Source organism: Malaya genurostris, chromosome 1, assembly GCF_030247185.1.
Source record: "Malaya genurostris strain Urasoe2022 chromosome 1, Malgen_1.1, whole genome shotgun sequence".
Lineage (NCBI taxonomy): Eukaryota > Metazoa > Arthropoda > Insecta > Diptera > Culicidae > Malaya > Malaya genurostris.
This window is the reverse complement of record NC_080570.1, coordinates 28,270,919-28,291,057: the sequence shown is the minus strand read 5'-3', so window position 1 is coordinate 28,291,057 and position 20,139 is coordinate 28,270,919.

Below are 20,139 nucleotides of genomic sequence, written 5' to 3'. Positions count from 1 at the left end.
TAGAATTTTAAGTGATATGTACTCTTCTCCTTGAATTTCTGAATTTTAAAAATATTTGCTAACAATTAGTTATCCACCAAAAGGAGTTAAAAATATGATATGCACAATCGAAGTGTCGCAATTTTCTGCAAAAAAGAGGCACACTGAGATTTTTTATTTGCTTTTATGCGGATTTCCGAAGTATTAGTTGATTGTGTGAATTTCGCAACTTTTACTACTTCCAGAATTGAAGGTGCATTTCTACTAAATATTGAGTTATTGGCAACAAATATTTTCTATCTTACAATTAAATAATGTGGAACAAACGAAGTCAAAAATAGCAACATACGGAATTTTGATGTCGATTATTCCATTTCGGATTTGCATATTTCAGTACAGAAATTATCAAAATACTGTACGGAATCTCTGACATCCAGAAGGGCCAAATTGTGTAGTTCTCTATAATCTTAAACACTGTTCGGATATAAACGATAGCCAACACTGTTGCAAATTTTGCTTTAGAAAATTGCATAAAGCTAATAAAATTTTTCTAGATTTGCACTACACTGATAGTTTTAATCTCCGATTTGCAAAGAAACAATCTTTATAGTTCTTTAGATAACATTTGGAGCCATTGAAAGGGCTGATTTTGCATAATGTTCCCCATTGTTGTCCGCTTTTTGTTGTATTTTGCTCCAATGCAAACGACCTGCAGCTGAATGACGCAATCGATCTTCGTTGAAGGGAAACTGGTTCTGCAAACGTCCAGCAATTGATTCAATACTGAACTGAATTATTGATACTGTAACTGGAATTGAGCTCTGGACTTGAACCAACTGGAATGATAGATTTACATAGTAGGAAAGCTTCGTATAGCTCTTTAGAAATATGTTAATAGTTCTAAAAAGAACCGATTTTTAGAATTCAAAAACTGGACCACGATTCAAGAACTAAACAAAACTCAAAAACTCTATTGCCAAATTTTATCACAAATTCCTGATCACATTTCCGATAGCTTGTAGAAAACATATGTTGTTGGGTTAAGATATTCGCGATAAAGTTCTACCCATTCTTGTACAGGCTAAATTTTGAAAAGGCCTTCCCATAGTAAGTAAGTCGTATTCACGACGAAAGATCTTCAGTGTATTAATTCACTAACGTTAATAGATAAGTCATATGTTATGAAGCACTGTATAAACCATTTTGTATAATATAACAACGAAATATATGCGAATATATAATATAAAACAGCACGTCACTTTCGTGTAGTTTTCCAGAACTAGCTCACATATCCACACATTAAAAAGATCGAAATAACTTATCTAATTCATATCTTAATTCTGACTGAACTCATTTTCTCTGGCTATAATTAATAAACTACTCATTATATGAATATTTTCAGATAGCGTGTATTCTGAATTGACATATGCATGCACCAGAGATGCCAGTATCATAGATTAATCTGTGCAACACAAATTTTCGAATTGTGACACAGATTTCTATGAGACTCACAGATTTGCTCAGAGATCTCAATTGTAAACACAGATTTTGGTTATTTAACACCAATTTGAACAGATTATATGATGGTGCACAATCGTGAAACCTTTAGCTCGGCAAAATCGATTTAGCAAGCAAAATTTAAAGCCTTCTTTACCTTCACAGATATTGGTACAACATGACATGGCATCCCTGGCTCATACTATTTATTTATATCAGCTCATTGACAAGAATATGCCGCTGCAGCAGAGATGCCAGATCTGCAGATTTGTCTGTAAATCTGCAGATTTCGGGTATAGTGCTGCAGACATTTTTTGTTGTGCAGACTTTTAAAAATCGAGTTTCTCGCAGATTTTCGTCCAAATTTACAGACTTTTTTTGCTTGCCAAGTCATTTTTGCGTGTCATACTTTATAGAGAAAATGCTGCCAGCAAGACATACTTGCTGACGGCAGATTTTTTTTTTCAAATTTACAGTCCTTGTCTGCAGATATTTGAAATTTTGACCTGGCATCTCTGCGCTGCAGCTAATTTGAACGTAGTGAACATCTATAGTAAACAAATCGGTTCCAACCCCAATTTCTTAAATATTATGATTCTTGATCACCCGTCAGAGGACTGATTCATATTCGTTTTCTACCATTTGTGGAACACCTATGTAATAATAAGTTCTAATAAAGGCAATCAATTACTCGTTGGCATGCGCAATCGTCGTCCTAAACATTATTTTCTCAGTTCTCCGTGGTACGGCAAGAAATATGTAAAATATGTGTGTAAGTTACAATGTACAATACACTTTGATTGAGTGATTTGCCTGAAAATAAAAACCTTAGTGTACGTGCGTATACAATTTATAAATTCATTGATATGTAAACAAAATCGTCAAACATATCTATCCGGAAAATATTTTCAAATGTTGCTTTCTTCTACATAGCAGGCTTCTGGTTAACCAGTTATTTTTCTCATAAAATCTAGCAAAGTGACTTAAGGCTGAACTGAAAACTCAATTAATTTATGATTATCTTGATCTTCCGCAGAGACGCACACGAAACATGTGTGTTATCAATGACGTAGAAAGTCATCCATACACATCGAGGATTCCAAATTTGTCATTGAGTGACATTGCTTCGGATGAACTTAGTTGGGAACAGAATGCTAGTACGTACAGAAGATCCATACGTTCTATTTGATTTAAAATACAGTCGATTTCCAATAACTGTTCAGGAAATTTTCAAAATATTGTAAAATAAGTATAATGATTATGTGTGCTAATCTATTTTTACAGCATCTCAAGTAATATGCATCGGTACACCTAGTAGCAAAATCAAAATCAAAGAGACGGAGTGATTTTATCACAACACACATCGTTTGGGGAATCAGAGGTGTCCGAAGAACTTAGCTCAACCGGTGAAACTTCACACTTGAATTATTTCTTTGGAGAGGAAGAAATACAACAATATTCCAAAGAAATATCAAAATATAACCTCAGTGATATAAGAAACGGATATGTTGCAAAAGAGATTATCGATAATGAAGACGGAAGATTTATAACTCTATCAGTGAATACGGATGGTGTAGAAGTGTTTGAGTGTTCAATGAAAACACCTATGTATCCTTTATTTGTGGTAATCAATGAATTGCCTCCAAAGGAACGATTCAAAAAACAAAATTTAATTTAAAACTTCCTCGTTTGCGATATGATTCAAGATTTAAGTTCGTTGCAGACAGAGAAATGCTAGATAAAGATATTGTTGCTACTAATTTTTCATATCACAGTAAGTTTTCCTTCAAAGGAATCAGGTATTGCACCAAATTAACATGTGAAAAATTCAAATATGATGATTCTTTCATATTTTTAAACAATTGTTTCTTTCAAATACAGAATATTCTAACCGATGAGTATGATAACATATACATTGTAGGACAGGAATTGAATTCAGAGCGTGTTTTTAATAATTTATTTCTATACGAGTTCAGCTCCTTATGTCGAATCATTAAGATAAACAATACAATAAGACAATGTGTGAACATGACAATAAGGCAGGTAAACGAAATACTAAATTTCATCTCTATTTGTAAGTTTCGTACTCAAGTCGACTAAAAAGTACAAATAACTACAGATATTAGCAGCATATCAATCAATAATTGTAAGAGTCATACGGAAATTTTTAAAACTTCAGAGACTAGCATAAATCTTCAAATGTTTTTTTAAGTTTCAGATAAAAGAGTTTGTGATAGTAAACCGGCACTCGTAATGAAATAAAACAAAATTATCGTTTTTATTTGTCGGTAATATTTTTTGGTAAGAATAAAAACTAACATAATTAAATTTGAAAGATAACCCATAATTAGAACTCAGTTATTTCTTTATATTTTCCGTTGATAGCAACTATCAAATGTGTAGCAAATTTGTATGTTTACCATTCCGATTATTGATAACAAGTGTATATCAAAATTTGTTACCTTCTACTTTTTTCAGGATTTGGAACCAAAACTAGTTCTTTTTCTGTTTCTTGTAACAAAATAAAATATTTTTCTGCATCCGGTTTGTTATTCTATTATACTCGGGTATGGCCTTGAGACGGCCAAAAAACGAATCGCAAGCTGCCCGAATGTGACTTGCAGGTATTTTGGCCCACTCGCGGACAATAACTTTTTTCAGCGCCTCGAGACTGGTGTATCTTTTAGTTCGGACTTTGCTCTCCAAAATGGCCCAAAGAGAATAATCCATTGGATTCGCATCTGGTGAATTCGAGAGCCATTGTGTGGACGTGATGAAGTTCGGAACGTTGTTTTTCAGCCATTCTTGGCTCACTCGAGCTTTGTGAGACGGTGCCGAGTCCTGCTGAAACGTCCATGGTCTGCCACCGAAATGTTTGTATGCCCACGGCTTCAAAGCAACCTCCAGAATACTTTCCCGATAATCGCCCTTATTCTGAATAACGTCGTATCGTATTTTCCCTCGTATTTCATTTGTATTCTCCATAACGCTAGCAAAATCAAAGGTAGCTATGATTCGATCGAACCACATTCGATCGAAAAATCAATACGTCGTTATTCAGAATAAGGGCGAATATGTCGCATTTACCTTGACGCCAGGCTCGAAGGTCTGAAGTTGGTTACACTTCGAGTGCCGGACCCTGTACTGAGCTAATCCGGTATTTCATTTTGCCGACCCTGTCAGCTTGGAGCGAAGTCAATCTTCAGTTCAGCAACGCCATCGCACGGCATCACATTCAACATATCATGTCAATTGTATGAGTGCGCAGCCCTGCTATTTTGGCGCGCGACATTTTTCTCCCCTACTTCTATGTATAAGATTCGATGCGGGCTCGTCTGGGGGCGACATGCTCGCAAAAAAGGATGTTGCCAATGATTTGTTCGGGAAATGTGAGAGCTGGATATCTTGTTAATATGATGTCTTTGATTTTGCCAAGCTCGAGAGTAGGTTTAAAATGCGTTTGTTCTCCTACTAGCACTGAAAATACATACCAATTTTTTGATTTTCATGTCTAAATATCTCGAGAATGGAAGATTCGTAAAGGCAGGTTGTTATGGGCAAATTTGTTTCTTTTAATCAGTATTTTTTATTAAATAGGGTAACGGCTCCCTTGTTCATCTGAGCTCCTATTTCCATACCATTCCTTCATCTCAAAACTTTAAACAGGAATCATATCTTTCAACGTACCGGAACTAAACTGTGCTAAAGTTTTAGACCGTTCATTCTAGTTTTTGCCACACCTTCCCATTGAAAAAATTGTTTTAAAACCTTCAGTGATCAATTTTTTTCCATTTCAAATAAACTCACTTCATAATTTAGGAAACTGTTCTGTCTCAAGTTTTACAGATTGTCATGTTTCTGAATACTTACTAATCGATTCGTCCCAGGATATGGTCACTATTTCACACAATTGAACCACTATTGAATGTTGGATGACTTCATTTGATTAGCAACAAACACATTCCTATTAGGATTTTCCCTTGCAGAAATTACTGCGATAAAAAGATTTACGTACCTTCTATAAGTAAACCCGTAACATAGGAACCTTTTATTTAACACGCGAAAGGCAATGGATATGAAATGTTGTCGTGAAACTATTTATTTGTCCGGAAAACTGCTTTTGTAACAGAAAATATTTAGTTTTGTTTATTTTTTTGTAGCGCAATCTAATACAAGTGCATTGAAGCAGTGTTGTTAACTTTTTTATTAGGGAATTAAAATCTACATTCCTAAAATGTAAGCAATTTTTCATCAAACGTTGGTAAAAAATTGATCAAAACTGATATTTCGTCCAAAAAATCAAGCTTAACATTCATTTGAGAATGAATTATTGTTAAAAAATGATTGTTTGACACTCAATCGTGCAAGCCACTTTGATAAACTGGTTGCACTGCATATATGAAAACATAGATTTATGACATACGTACCAAATAAAATGTACGTAATACACAAATTACCAATACAAGTTAACTTGGTTTACTCTTGATCCTTAATCAACGATTAAAGACTTTTAAAATTACTTGATAAGCAAAAAAAGTCCTAAAAAATACGAGATGAAAATTTGCACTAAATTCACTTGATTGATCTTTGTTTCCATCTTATTTCGTATCGCAAGATTTCCAAGTTTTCTCATAATTTTAATTAAAAAAAAATTTTTTTTTCTTAAAATTACTTTAAATTAATTTTTTTTTGCATCCGTGACATTAATTTAATTATATTTTCGATATTTATATATAATTAAATATGTTTCGGCTTCTGATATTATCAGAAAGAGCGTGTTAAATACTAATGAAATAGCCATTGTGGCAAATCTATGATAGTAGCACTGGTTTCATTCCGATATATGTCAACATAACGCTGTTAAATATGTATGCGTTTCATCAGCTGTGTACAGAGATGCCAGATATTTTCATAGAAAATCTGTCTTGCGTTGCATAAAAAGTCTATATCTTTTCTATCTGTTTTCACAAATAAAATTAAATATCTGCACAAAAGATTTCCGTTTTATTATGTGATTTGTCCGTTGACTAAATAAACTTTTAACTCATCACTGCTATCAAATACCAATCGATGCTCAGAGAGAAAAGTATAATTTTTTCATGAACTTGTACAAATCTGTGTTAAATTTAGGAAATCTGTACCAAATCTGGACTCTGATTTGAATCAGCATGCGTATGCAAAACTCTGTACAATACTGATAAATCTGTATAAATGGCAGCTCAGGCTCTGCATTTTTTGCAGAAGGGCTAATGCCTGAAAAGCAACAATTCCCTTTTTTTATTTTTCAAAATTTACCAGATCAACTTTATAGTAAAATTGTCAATGTTAAACAAAAGGAAACGGAAAGGATCCGAAAAATTTTCAACGTCGAAATGGTTCCAAACTGGTTCTAAAAATATCGTGTGTCGCGTCTCATAGTTGGTATTAGGCCCTTTTTAAGAACAATTCTTACCTTTTGAACCTAAGAATGTAGTAAGATGAATAAAGGACCAACGATAGGATGAATAAAAACCCTTCTTAATCCACCTAGTGGTGTGATAATGCCTTTCTCTTCTTTCATAACAGTCTCATGAAAATATGTTTCATACATTTATAAAATAATTTTAGACGCCAATTGATTCAAATTGATTCGAGTAGTTCACAAAAGCATGCTTCAGTGTTTATGTCACACAGTCAGCATCATTTTTCCAAACTAGTGCTTGACATTTGCGATGCCTATTTGTATGAGAACAGTGATGCTAATCTAAAATGAAAAACCCTTCTTAATCCACCTAGTGGTGTGATAATGCCTTTCTCTTCTTTCATAACAGTCTCATGAAAATATGTTTCATATGTTATAAAATAAATTTAGACACCAATTGATTCAGATTGATTCGAGTAGTTCACAAAAGCATGCTTCAGTGTTTATTTTACACAGTCAGCATCATTTTTCCAAACTAGTGCTTGACATTTGCGTTGCCTATTTGTATGAGAACAGTAATGCTAATCTAAAAAAACCCTTCTTAATCCACCTAGTGGTGTGATAATGCCTTTCTCTTCTTTCATAACAGTCTCATGAAAATATGTTTCATATGTTATAAAATAAATTTAGACACCAATTGATTCAGATTGATTCGAGTAGTTCACAAAAGCATGCTTCAGTGTTTATTTTACACAGTCAGCATCATTTTTCCAAACTAGTGCTTGACATTTGCGTTGCCTATTTGTATGAGAACAGTAATGCTAATCTAAAAAAACCCTTCTTAATCCACCTAGTGGTGTGATAATGCCTTTCTCTTCTTTCATAACAGTCTCATGAAAATATGTTTCATATGTTATAAAATAAATTTAGACACCAATTGATTCAGATTGATTCGAGTAGTTCACAAAAGCATGCTTCAGTGTTTATTTTACACAGTCAGCATCATTTTTCCAAACTAGTGCTTGACATTTGCGTTGCCTATTTGTATGAGAACAGTAATGCTAATCTAAAAAAAAGCCTTCTTAGTCCACTTAGTGAAATTTTCATATATCTTGAAAAATCACCATAGGGGGGAGTACATGAAATTTTCGAAATCGAAAAAAAAATTTTGATGCCAAAAGGCTTAGAATTGCATGAAACGTCGAGATTTAGTGTCATCTCGAAAAAAAATTATTTTGAAAAAATCGACTTTTTGGGACTTAGAAAAAATATGAAAATTTTTCTAAGTCCCAGAAAGTTGATTTTTTCAAAAAAATTTTTTTTTGAGATGACACTAAATTTCGATGTTTTATGCAGTTTTAAGAGTTTTGGCATCAAAAAAAATTTTCGATTTTGGAAATTTCATGTACCCCCCCCTATGGTGCTTTTTCAAGATCGATAATTGTCAAACCTTTACCACCGGGCAGCACCCCTTAAGCATGTCCGATTTAGGTCAAATTTTGCATGAAGGCTTTTTTCGAGGTGCTTAAACTTTTGAGCACTAGAACTTTACGAAAATAGAGTTGATCCCAAAATTTTGGCACCCTTATATATACAAGAGCGGTAAAAATCAACGTATTTTGTCGGTTACGTCACTTATACCATCATATATCTGGAACCAAAAGTCACAACCATTTGATCTTCGAACTTGATCAACGGCCCGACAGTAGCTTTCAAACGAGCCCAAGTTTGTTAAAATCGGATCAGCCATCTCTGAGAAAATTGAGCGCATTCAAATACAACGCTTTTTGTCGGTTACGTCACTTATACAATCATATCTCCGGAACCAAAAGTCACAGCCATTTGATCTTCGAACTTGATCAATGGCCCGCCAGTAGCTTTCAAACGAGTCCAAGTTTGTTCAAATCGGTTCAGTCATCTCTGAGAAAATTGAGCGCGTTCAAATACAACGCTTTTTGTCGGTTACGTCACTTATACAATCATATCTCCGGAACCAAAAGTCACAGCTATTTTATCTTCGAACTTGATCAATGCCCCGATAGTAGCTTTCAAACGAGCCCAAGTTTGTTAAAATCGGTTGAGCCATCTCTGAGAAAATTGAGCGCGTTCAAATATCTTCGAAAAGTGCACACACATACACACACACATACACACACACACATACACACACACACACACAGACATTTTCCGATCTCGTCGAGCTGAGTCGAATGGTATATAACACTATGGGTCTCCGAGGCTCCGTTCGAAAGTCGGTTTTTCCAGCAATTCTAATACCTTTCTATAGAGAAAGGCAAAAAGCCTTCTTAGTCCACTTAGTGAAATTTTCATATATCTTGAAAAATCACCATAGGGGGGAGTACATGAAATTTTCGAAATCGAAAAAAAATTTTTGATGCCAAAAAGCTTAGAATTGCATGAAACGTCGAGATTTAGTGTCATCTCGAAAAAAAAATATTTTGAAAAAATCGACTTTTTGGGACTTAGAAAAAATATGAAAATTTTTCTAAGTCCCAGAAAGTTGATTTTTTCAAAAAAAATTTTTTTTGAGATGACACTAAATTTCGATGTTTTATGCAGTTTTAAGAGTTTTGGCATCAAAAAAAATTTTCGATTTTGGAAATTTCATGTACCCCCCCCCCTATGGTGCTTTTTCAAGATCGATAATTGTCAAACCTTTATCACCGGGCAGCACCCCTTAAGCATGTCCGATTTAGGTCAAATTTTGCATGAAGGCTTTTTTCGAGGTGCTTAAACTTTTGAGCACTAGAACTTTACGAAAATAGAGTTGATCCCAAAATTTTGGCACCCTTATATATACAAGAGCGGTAAAAATCAACGTATTTTGTCGGTTACGTCACTTATACCATCATATATCTGGAACCAAAAGTCACAACCATTTGATCTTCGAACTTGATCAACGGCCCGACAGTAGCTTTCAAACGAGCCCAAGTTTGCTAAAATCGGATCAGCCATCTCTGAGAAAATTGAGCGCATTCAAATACAACGCTTTTTGTCGGTTACGTCACTTATACAATCATATCTCCGGAACCAAAAGTCACAGCCATTTGATCTTCGAACTTGATCAATGGCCCGCCAGTAGCTTTCAAACGAGTCCAAGTTTGTTCAAATCGGTTCAGCCATCTCTGAGAAAATTGAGCGCGTTCAAATACAACGCTTTTTGTCGGTTACGTCACTTATACAATCATATCTCCGGAACCAAAAGTCACAGCTATTTTATCTTCGAACTTGATCAATGCCCTGATAGTAGCTTTCAAACGAGCCCAAGTTTGTTAAAATCGGTTGAGCCATCTCTGAGAAAATTGAGCGCGTTCAAATATCTTCGAAAAGTGCACACACATACACACACACATACACACACACACATACACACACACACATACACACACACACACAGACATTTTCCGATCTCGTCGAGCTGAGTCGAATGGTATATAACACTATGGGTCTCCGAGGCTCCGTTCGAAAGTCGGTTTTTCCAGCAATTCTAATACCTTTCTATAGAGAAAGGCAAAAAGCCTTCTTAGTCCACTTAGTGAAATTTTCATATATCTTGAAAAATCACCATAGGGGGGAGTACATGAAATTTTCGAAATCGAAAAAAAATTTTTGATGCCAAAAGGCTTAGAATTGCATGAAACGTCGAGATTTAGTGTCATCTCGAAAAAATTTTTTTTTGAAAAAATCGACTTTTTGGGACTTAGAAAAAATATGAAAATTTTTCTAAGTCCCAGAAAGTTGATTTTTTCAAAAAAATTTTTTTTGAGATGACACTAAATTTTGATGTTTTATGCAGTTTTAAGAGTTTTGGCATCAAAAAAAAATTTCGATTTTGGAAATTTCATGTACTCCCCCCTATGGTGCTTTTTCAAGATCCAAAATTGCCAAACCTTTACCACCGGGCAGCACCCCTTAAGCATGTCCGATTTAGGTCAAATTTTGCATGAAGACTTTTTTCGAGGTGCTTAAACTTTTGAGCACTAGAACTTTACGAAAATAGAGTTGATCCCAAAATTTTGGCACCCTTATATATACAAGAGCGGTAAAAATCAACGTGTTTTGTCGGTTACGTCACTTATACCATCATATATCTGGAACCAAAAGTCACAACCATTTGATCTTCGAACTTGATCAACGGCCCGACAGTAGCTTTTAAACGAGCCCAAGTTTGTCAAAATCGGATCAGCCATCTCAGAGAAAATTGAGCGCGTTCAAATACAACGCTTTTTGTCGGTTACGTCACTTATACAATCATATCTCCGGAACCAAAAGTCACAGCCATTTGATCTTCGAACTTGATCAACGGCCCAACAGTAGCTTTCAAACGAGTCCAAGTTTGTTCAAATCGGTTCAGCCATCTCTGAGAAAATTGAGTGCGTTCAAATACAACGCTTTTTGTCGGTTACGTCACTTATACAATCATATCTCCGGAACCAAAAGTCACAGCCATTTGATCTTCGAACTTGATCAATGGCCCGCCAGTAGCTTTCAAACGAGTCCAAGTTTGTTCAAATCGGTTCAACCATCTCTGAGAAAATTGAGCGCGTTCAAATACAACGCTTTTTGTCGGTTACGTCACTTATACAATCATATCTCCGGAACCAAAAGTCACAGCCATTTTATCTTCGAACTTGATCAATGCCCCGATAGTAGCTTTCAAACGAGCCCAAGTTTGTTAAAATCGGTTGAGCCATCTCTGAGAAAATTGAGCGCGTTCAAATATCTTCGAAAAGTGCACACACATACACACACACACACATACACACACACACACAGACATTTTCCGATCTCGTCGAGCTGAGTCGAATGGTATATAACACTATGGGTCTCCGAGGCTCCGTTCGAAAGTCGGTTTTTCCAGCAATTCTAATACCTTTCTATAGAGAAAGGCAAAAAGCCTTCTTAGTCCACTTAGTGAAATTTTCATATATCTTGAAAAATCACCATAGGGGGGAGTACATGAAATTTTCGAAATCGAAAAAAAAATTTTGATGCCAAAAGGCTTAGAATTGCATGAAACGTCGAGATTTAGTGTCATCTCGAAAAAAAATTATTTTGAAAAAATCGACTTTTTGGGACTTAGAAAAAATATGAAAATTTTTCTAAGTCCCAGAAAGTTGATTTTTTCAAAAAAATTTTTTTTTGAGATGACACTAAATTTCGATGTTTTATGCAGTTTTAAGAGTTTTGGCATCAAAAAAAATTTTCGATTTTGGAAATTTCATGTACCCCCCCCTATGGTGCTTTTTCAAGATCGATAATTGTCAAACCTTTACCACCGGGCAGCACCCCTTAAGCATGTCCGATTTAGGTCAAATTTTGCATGAAGGCTTTTTTCGAGGTGCTTAAACTTTTGAGCACTAGAACTTTACGAAAATAGAGTTGATCCCAAAATTTTGGCACCCTTATATATACAAGAGCGGTAAAAATCAACGTATTTTGTCGGTTACGTCACTTATACCATCATATATCTGGAACCAAAAGTCACAACCATTTGATCTTCGAACTTGATCAACGGCCCGACAGTAGCTTTCAAACGAGCCCAAGTTTGTTAAAATCGGATCAGCCATCTCTGAGAAAATTGAGCGCATTCAAATACAACGCTTTTTGTCGGTTACGTCACTTATACAATCATATCTCCGGAACCAAAAGTCACAGCCATTTGATCTTCGAACTTGATCAATGGCCCGCCAGTAGCTTTCAAACGAGTCCAAGTTTGTTCAAATCGGTTCAGCCATCTCTGAGAAAATTGAGCGCGTTCAAATACAACGCTTTTTGTCGGTTACGTCACTTATACAATCATATCTCCGGAACCAAAAGTCACAGCTATTTTATCTTCGAACTTGATCAATGCCCCGATAGTAGCTTTCAAACGAGCCCAAGTTTGTTAAAATCGGTTGAGCCATCTCTGAGAAAATTGAGCGCGTTCAAATATCTTCGAAAAGTGCACACACATACACACACACATACACACACACACATACACACACACACATACACACACACACACAGACATTTTCCGATCTCGTCGAGCTGAGTCGAATGGTATATAACACTATGGGTCTCCGAGGCTCCGTTCGAAAGTCGGTTTTTCCAGCAATTCTAATACCTTTCTATAGAGAAAGGCAAAAAGCCTTCTTAGTCCACTTAGTGAAATTTTCATATATCTTGAAAAATCACCATAGGGGGGAGTACATGAAATTTTCGAAATCGAAAAAAAATTTTTGATGCCAAAAAGCTTAGAATTGCATGAAACGTCGAGATTTAGTGTCATCTCGAAAAAAAAATATTTTGAAAAAATCGACTTTTTGGGACTTAGAAAAAATATGAAAATTTTTCTAAGTCCCAGAAAGTTGATTTTTTCAAAAAAAATTTTTTTTGAGATGACACTAAATTTCGATGTTTTATGCAGTTTTAAGAGTTTTGGCATCAAAAAAAATTTTCGATTTTGGAAATTTCATGTACCCCCCCCCTATGGTGCTTTTTCAAGATCGATAATTGTCAAACCTTTACCACCGGGCAGCACCCCTTAAGCATGTCCGATTTAGGTCAAATTTTGCATGAAGGCTTTTTTCGAGGTGCTTAAACTTTTGAGCACTAGAACTTTACGAAAATAGAGTTGATCCCAAAATTTTGGCACCCTTATATATACAAGAGCGGTAAAAATCAACGTATTTTGTCGGTTACGTCACTTATACCATCATATATCTGGAACCAAAAGTCACAACCATTTGATCTTCGAACTTGATCAACGGCCCGACAGTAGCTTTCAAACGAGCCCAAGTTTGCTAAAATCGGATCAGCCATCTCTGAGAAAATTGAGCGCATTCAAATACAACGCTTTTTGTCGGTTACGTCACTTATACAATCATATCTCCGGAACCAAAAGTCACAGCCATTTGATCTTCGAACTTGATCAATGGCCCGCCAGTAGCTTTCAAACGAGTCCAAGTTTGTTCAAATCGGTTCAGCCATCTCTGAGAAAATTGAGCGCGTTCAAATACAACGCTTTTTGTCGGTTACGTCACTTATACAATCATATCTCCGGAACCAAAAGTCACAGCTATTTTATCTTCGAACTTGATCAATGCCCCGATAGTAGCTTTCAAACGAGCCCAAGTTTGTTAAAATCGGTTGAGCCATCTCTGAGAAAATTGAGCGCGTTCAAATATCTTCGAAAAGTGCACACACATACACACACACATACACACACACACATACACACACACACATACACACACACACACAGACATTTTCCGATCTCGTCGAGCTGAGTCGAATGGTATATAACACTATGGGTCTCCGAGGCTCCGTTCGAAAGTCGGTTTTTCCAGCAATTCTAATACCTTTCTATAGAGAAAGGCAAAAAGCCTTCTTAGTCCACTTAGTGAAATTTTCATATATCTTGAAAAATCACCATAGGGGGGAGTACATGAAATTTTCGAAATCGAAAAAAAATTTTTGATGCCAAAAGGCTTAGAATTGCATGAAACGTCGAGATTTAGTGTCATCTCGAAAAAATTTTTTTTTGAAAAAATCGACTTTTTGGGACTTAGAAAAAATATGAAAATTTTTCTAAGTCCCAGAAAGTTGATTTTTTCAAAAAAATTTTTTTTGAGATGACACTAAATTTTGATGTTTTATGCAGTTTTAAGAGTTTTGGCATCAAAAAAAAATTTCGATTTTGGAAATTTCATGTACTCCCCCCTATGGTGCTTTTTCAAGATCCAAAATTGCCAAACCTTTACCACCGGGCAGCACCCCTTAAGCATGTCCGATTTAGGTCAAATTTTGCATGAAGACTTTTTTCGAGGTGCTTAAACTTTTGAGCACTAGAACTTTACGAAAATAGAGTTGATCCCAAAATTTTGGCACCCTTATATATACAAGAGCGGTAAAAATCAACGTGTTTTGTCGGTTACGTCACTTATACCATCATATATCTGGAACCAAAAGTCACAACCATTTGATCTTCGAACTTGATCAACGGCCCGACAGTAGCTTTTAAACGAGCCCAAGTTTGTCAAAATCGGATCAGCCATCTCAGAGAAAATTGAGCGCGTTCAAATACAACGCTTTTTGTCGGTTACGTCACTTATACAATCATATCTCCGGAACCAAAAGTCACAGCCATTTGATCTTCGAACTTGATCAACGGCCCAACAGTAGCTTTCAAACGAGTCCAAGTTTGTTCAAATCGGTTCAGCCATCTCTGAGAAAATTGAGTGCGTTCAAATACAACGCTTTTTGTCGGTTACGTCACTTATACAATCATATCTCCGGAACCAAAAGTCACAGCCATTTGATCTTCGAACTTGATCAATGGCCCGCCAGTAGCTTTCAAACGAGTCCAAGTTTGTTCAAATCGGTTCAGCCATCTCTGAGAAAATTGAGCGCGTTCAAATACAACGCTTTTTGTCGGTTACGTCACTTATACAATCATATCTCCGGAACCAAAAGTCACAGCCATTTTATCTTCGAACTTGATCAATGCCCCGATAGTAGCTTTCAAACGAGCCCAAGTTTGTTAAAATCGGTTGAGCCATCTCTGAGAAAATTGAGCGCGTTCAAATATCTTCGAAAAGTGCACACACATACACACACACACACATACACACACACACACACATACACACACACACACACACACACACAGACATTTTCCGATCTCGACGAACTGAGTCGAATGGTATATAACACTATGGGTCTCCGAGGCTCCGTTCGAAAGTCGGTTTTTCCAGCAATTCTAATACCTTTCTATAGAGAAAGGCAAAAAGCCTTCTTAGTCCACTTAGTGAAATTTTCATATATCTTGAAAAATCATCATAGGGGGGAGTACATGAAATTTTCGAAATCGAAATAAAATGTTTGATGCCAAAAGGCTTAGAATTGCACGAAACGTCGAGATTTAGTGTCATCTCTAAAAAAAAATTTTTTGAAAAAATCGACTTTTTGGGACTTAGAAAAAATATGAAAATTTTTCTAAGTCCCAGAAAGTTGATTTTTTCAAAAAAATTTTTTTTTGAGATGACACTAAATTTCGATGTTTTATGCAGTTTTAAGAGTTTTGTCATCAGAAAAAATTTTCGATTTTGGAAATTTCATGTACTCCCCCCTATGGTGCTTTTTCAAGATCGAAAATTGTCAAACCTTTACCACCGGGCAGCACCCCTTAAGCATGTCCGATTTAGGTCAAATTTTGCATGAAGGCTTTTTTCGAGGTGCTTAAACTTTTGAGCACTAGAACTTAACGAAAATAGAGGTGATCCCAAAATTTTGGCACCCTTATATTTATAAGAGCGGTAAAAATCAACGTGTTTTGTCGGTTACGTCACTTATACAATCATATATCTGGAACCAAAAGTCACAACCATTTGATCTTCGAACTTGATCAATGGCCCGACAGTAGCTTTCAAACGAGCCCAAGTTTGTTAAAATCGGATCAGCCATCTCTGAGAAAATTGAGCGCGTTCAAATACAACGCTTTTTGTCGGTTACGTCACTTATACAATCATATCTCCGGAACCAAAACTCACAGCCATTTAATCTTCGAACTTGATCAATGGTACGATAGTAGCTTTCAAACGAGCCCAATTTTGTTAAAATCGGTTCAGCCATCTCTGAGAAAATTGAGCGCGTTCAAATACAACGCTTTTTGTCGGTTACGTCACTTATACAATCATATCTCCGGAACCAAAAGTCACAGCCATTTTATCTTCGAACTTGATCAATGCCCCGATAGTAGCTTTCAAACGAGCCCAAGTTTGTTAAAATCGGTTGAGCCATCTCTGAGAAAATTGAGCGCGTTCAAATATCTTCGAAAAGTGCACACACATACACACACACACACATACACACAAACACATACACACACACATACACACACACACAGACATTTTCCGATCTCGTCGAGCTGAGTCGAATGGTATATAACACTATGGGTCTCCGAGGCTCCGTTCGAAAGTCGGTTTTTCCAGCAATTCTAATACCTTTCTATAGAGAAAGGCAAAAACCCTTCTTAGTCCACTTAGTGGAATTTTCATATATCTTGAAAAATCACCATAGGGGGGAGTACATGAAATTTTCGAAATCGAAAAAAAAATTTTTGATGCCAAAAGGCTTAGAATTGCATGAAACGTCGAGATTTAGTGTCATCTCTAAAAAAAAATTTTTTGAAAAGTCCCAGAAAGTTGATATTTTCAAAAAAAATTTTTTTTGAGATGACACTAAATTTCGATGTTTTATGCAGTTTTAAGAGTTTTGGCATCAAAAAAAATTTTCGATTTTGGAAATTTCATGTACTCCCCCCTATGGTGCTTTTTCAAGATCGATAATTGTCAAACCTTTACCACCGGGCAGCACCCCTTAAGCATGTCCGATTTAGGTCAAATTTTGCATGAAGGCTTTTTTCGAGGTGCTTAAACTTTTGAGCACTAGAACTTTACGAAAATAGAGTTGATCCCAAAATTTTGGCACCCTTATATATACAAGAGCGGTAAAAATCAACGTGTTTTGTCGGTTACGTCACTTATACCATCATATATCTGGAACCAAAAGTCACAACCATTTGATCTTCGAACTTGATCAACGGCCCGACAGTAGCTTTCAAACGAGTCCAAGTTTGTTAAAATCGGATCAGCCATCTCTGAGAAAATTGAGCGCGTTCAAATACAACGCTTTTTGTCGGTTACGTCACTTATACAATCATATCTCCGGAACCAAAAGTCACAGCCATTTGATCTTCGAACTTGATCAATGGCCCGCCAGTAGCTTTCAAACGAGTCCAAGTTTGTTCAAATCGGTTCAGCCATCTCTGAGAAAATTGAGCGCGTTCAAATACAACGCTTTTTGTCGGTTACGTCACTTATACAATCATATCTCCGGAACCAAAAGTCACAGCCATTTTATCTTCGAACTTGATCAATGCCCCGATAGTAGCTTTCAAACGAGCCCAAGTTTGTTAAAATCGGTTGAGCCATCTCTGAGAAAATTGAGCGCGTTCAAATATCTTCGAAAAGTGCACACACATACACACACACATACACACACACACACATACACACACACATACACACACACACACACACAGACATTTTCCGATCTCGTCGAGCTGAGTCGAATGGTATATAACACTATGGGTCTCCGAGGCTCCGTTCGAAAGTCGGTTTTTCCAGCAATTCTAATACCTTTCTATAGAGAAAGGCAAAAACCATTGTGATGAAATTAGGAGCAGAGTAGTGAACATATCTGATGTAAAAACACACGGGGTTTTTTTTTTTTAATTTGATATATAGTGATTCTAGTGGCTCCCTACAAATGAGATGAAATGGAGAGCCGTTACTTAACATAAATTTTTGCAAATGTTGCAAAATTATATTAGCTGTAACTTCGTCATTTTTCAATACACTCTAACCAATTTTGTACCAAAATGTGAGGTTTAAATAGAGGATAAACATGAAATTATTAAAAAAGAATTTTAGAGAAACGTTTTTATTTAGTGTTTTGGTTGGTTTTCTAATTTTTGAAGAATTATTCAATTTTTTTTTACAGAGCATATTTTTTAAGAGTAATTTCGTCTTGGATACCATTGGATTTTTGTAAAAGTCACAGTTTCCGAGTATCCACGATTTTAGGACATACGCCCTTTCTAAAAACCAGTCTTGAGTCGAATCGGTCTCAGCATCCGTGCGAAATAAATGATTTGTCTTACTGAAAACGTGTGCAAAGTTTTATCCGAATCGGAGGATGTGACTTGCTAATCATTTCTGGAATTACTCATTAACGACATGACATATATTTACAACTTTTGACTGTGCTGTGTATAATGTAAAATTTTCTACAGATTCTGTCCAGTCTAGAGCAACAAGAACAAAAAGCACAAACATGAAACACTTTGGCAAATACCCCTCCAAGGAACGCAACCTGCGTGTTACAAATTATAATTATACTGAACAAACTTCACACCAAATCGTTAACAAATAGAAGAAATTCCTACCGAGAACGTAGAAATCCTAGTTGGATTGAAATCCACACTACGTATTATCACCGATCCTACAGAAGGTATGCTAATTTCCTTCCCTAAAACACACACACAGAATTGTTGTCAACCCACCGAGAAACTGCGGGGACCATTTGTTGTTCGTGCCAGTTCTCTAAAACACCCTTTTAATTTATGAGGTAATCACTCATCTCACTCATTTTCCACAGTGAAGGGTAACAGCTATTCCGGATGCTTGTAGGAAGCAGTTTCGCCGAAGGAGGGTAACAATTCTAGATTGATTTCCTCGCATCGCTCTCTGGGACTGTAATTCCAATTTTCTCTAATCAAAGTAACAAACAGTTGTTATTGTTATTTGCAGACTCTGCAGGGACAAAAAAAATATATACAACACCGATGAACGCGTAAATTGAATTTCGGGGTTGTTTCCATTTTTTTGTTTTGTTTCTCTGCCAGCATCTCTTTCTCTCTCTCTCTCTCTCTCTCTCTCTCTCTCTCTCTTTTTGTTCGGTATGTGAAGTCAGGATTCCGCCGTTTTTATCGCCGCCGGCTGCTGCCTTCACCGGCTGCCTGATTTTGTGATATTTTAATTTCGACACATCAAAGAGTGCTGCGCTGCTGGTTCGGTTTTGTCGGACGCCATCGGGACCAAACATTTCACTTTTCACCGTTACACAAACCATAAAGAGTACTTCTCATCCATTTATGACGATTTATGGCTCTAGGGGAAGAAATAGACTCATCAATTCAATGTCCTATCGTTTTGAGGGGTTCATTAGGTCGGGATTGAATGTTTGTCACTTGTATTATGCGGAAAATGGATTGATGCTGTCACTTATTTGTTGTAATGAATAAAGGGATGCAAGAAGTGGAATCGGTTGAGTATCCTTTTATTCTTGTCAATATTGAAAGTACACGCAATCACTGTAAAAATCGCAGTGTGTGTATGTGTGTGCACTTTTCGAAGATATTTGAACGCGCTCAGTTTTCTCAGAGATGGCTGAACCAATTTTACCAAACCTTTCGTTTAAAAGCTACTGTCGGGCCATTGATCAAGTTCAAATATCAAATGGCTGTGACTTTAGGTTCCGGAGATATGATTGTATAAGTGATGTAACCGACAAAAAGCGTAGTATTTTTACGCGCTCAATTTTCTCAGTGATGGCTTAACCTATATGTAATCCTCCATTGTTAGAATGGATCAGCTGCGCGTAGTGTTGAAGAGGCTGAATATTGGAATAAT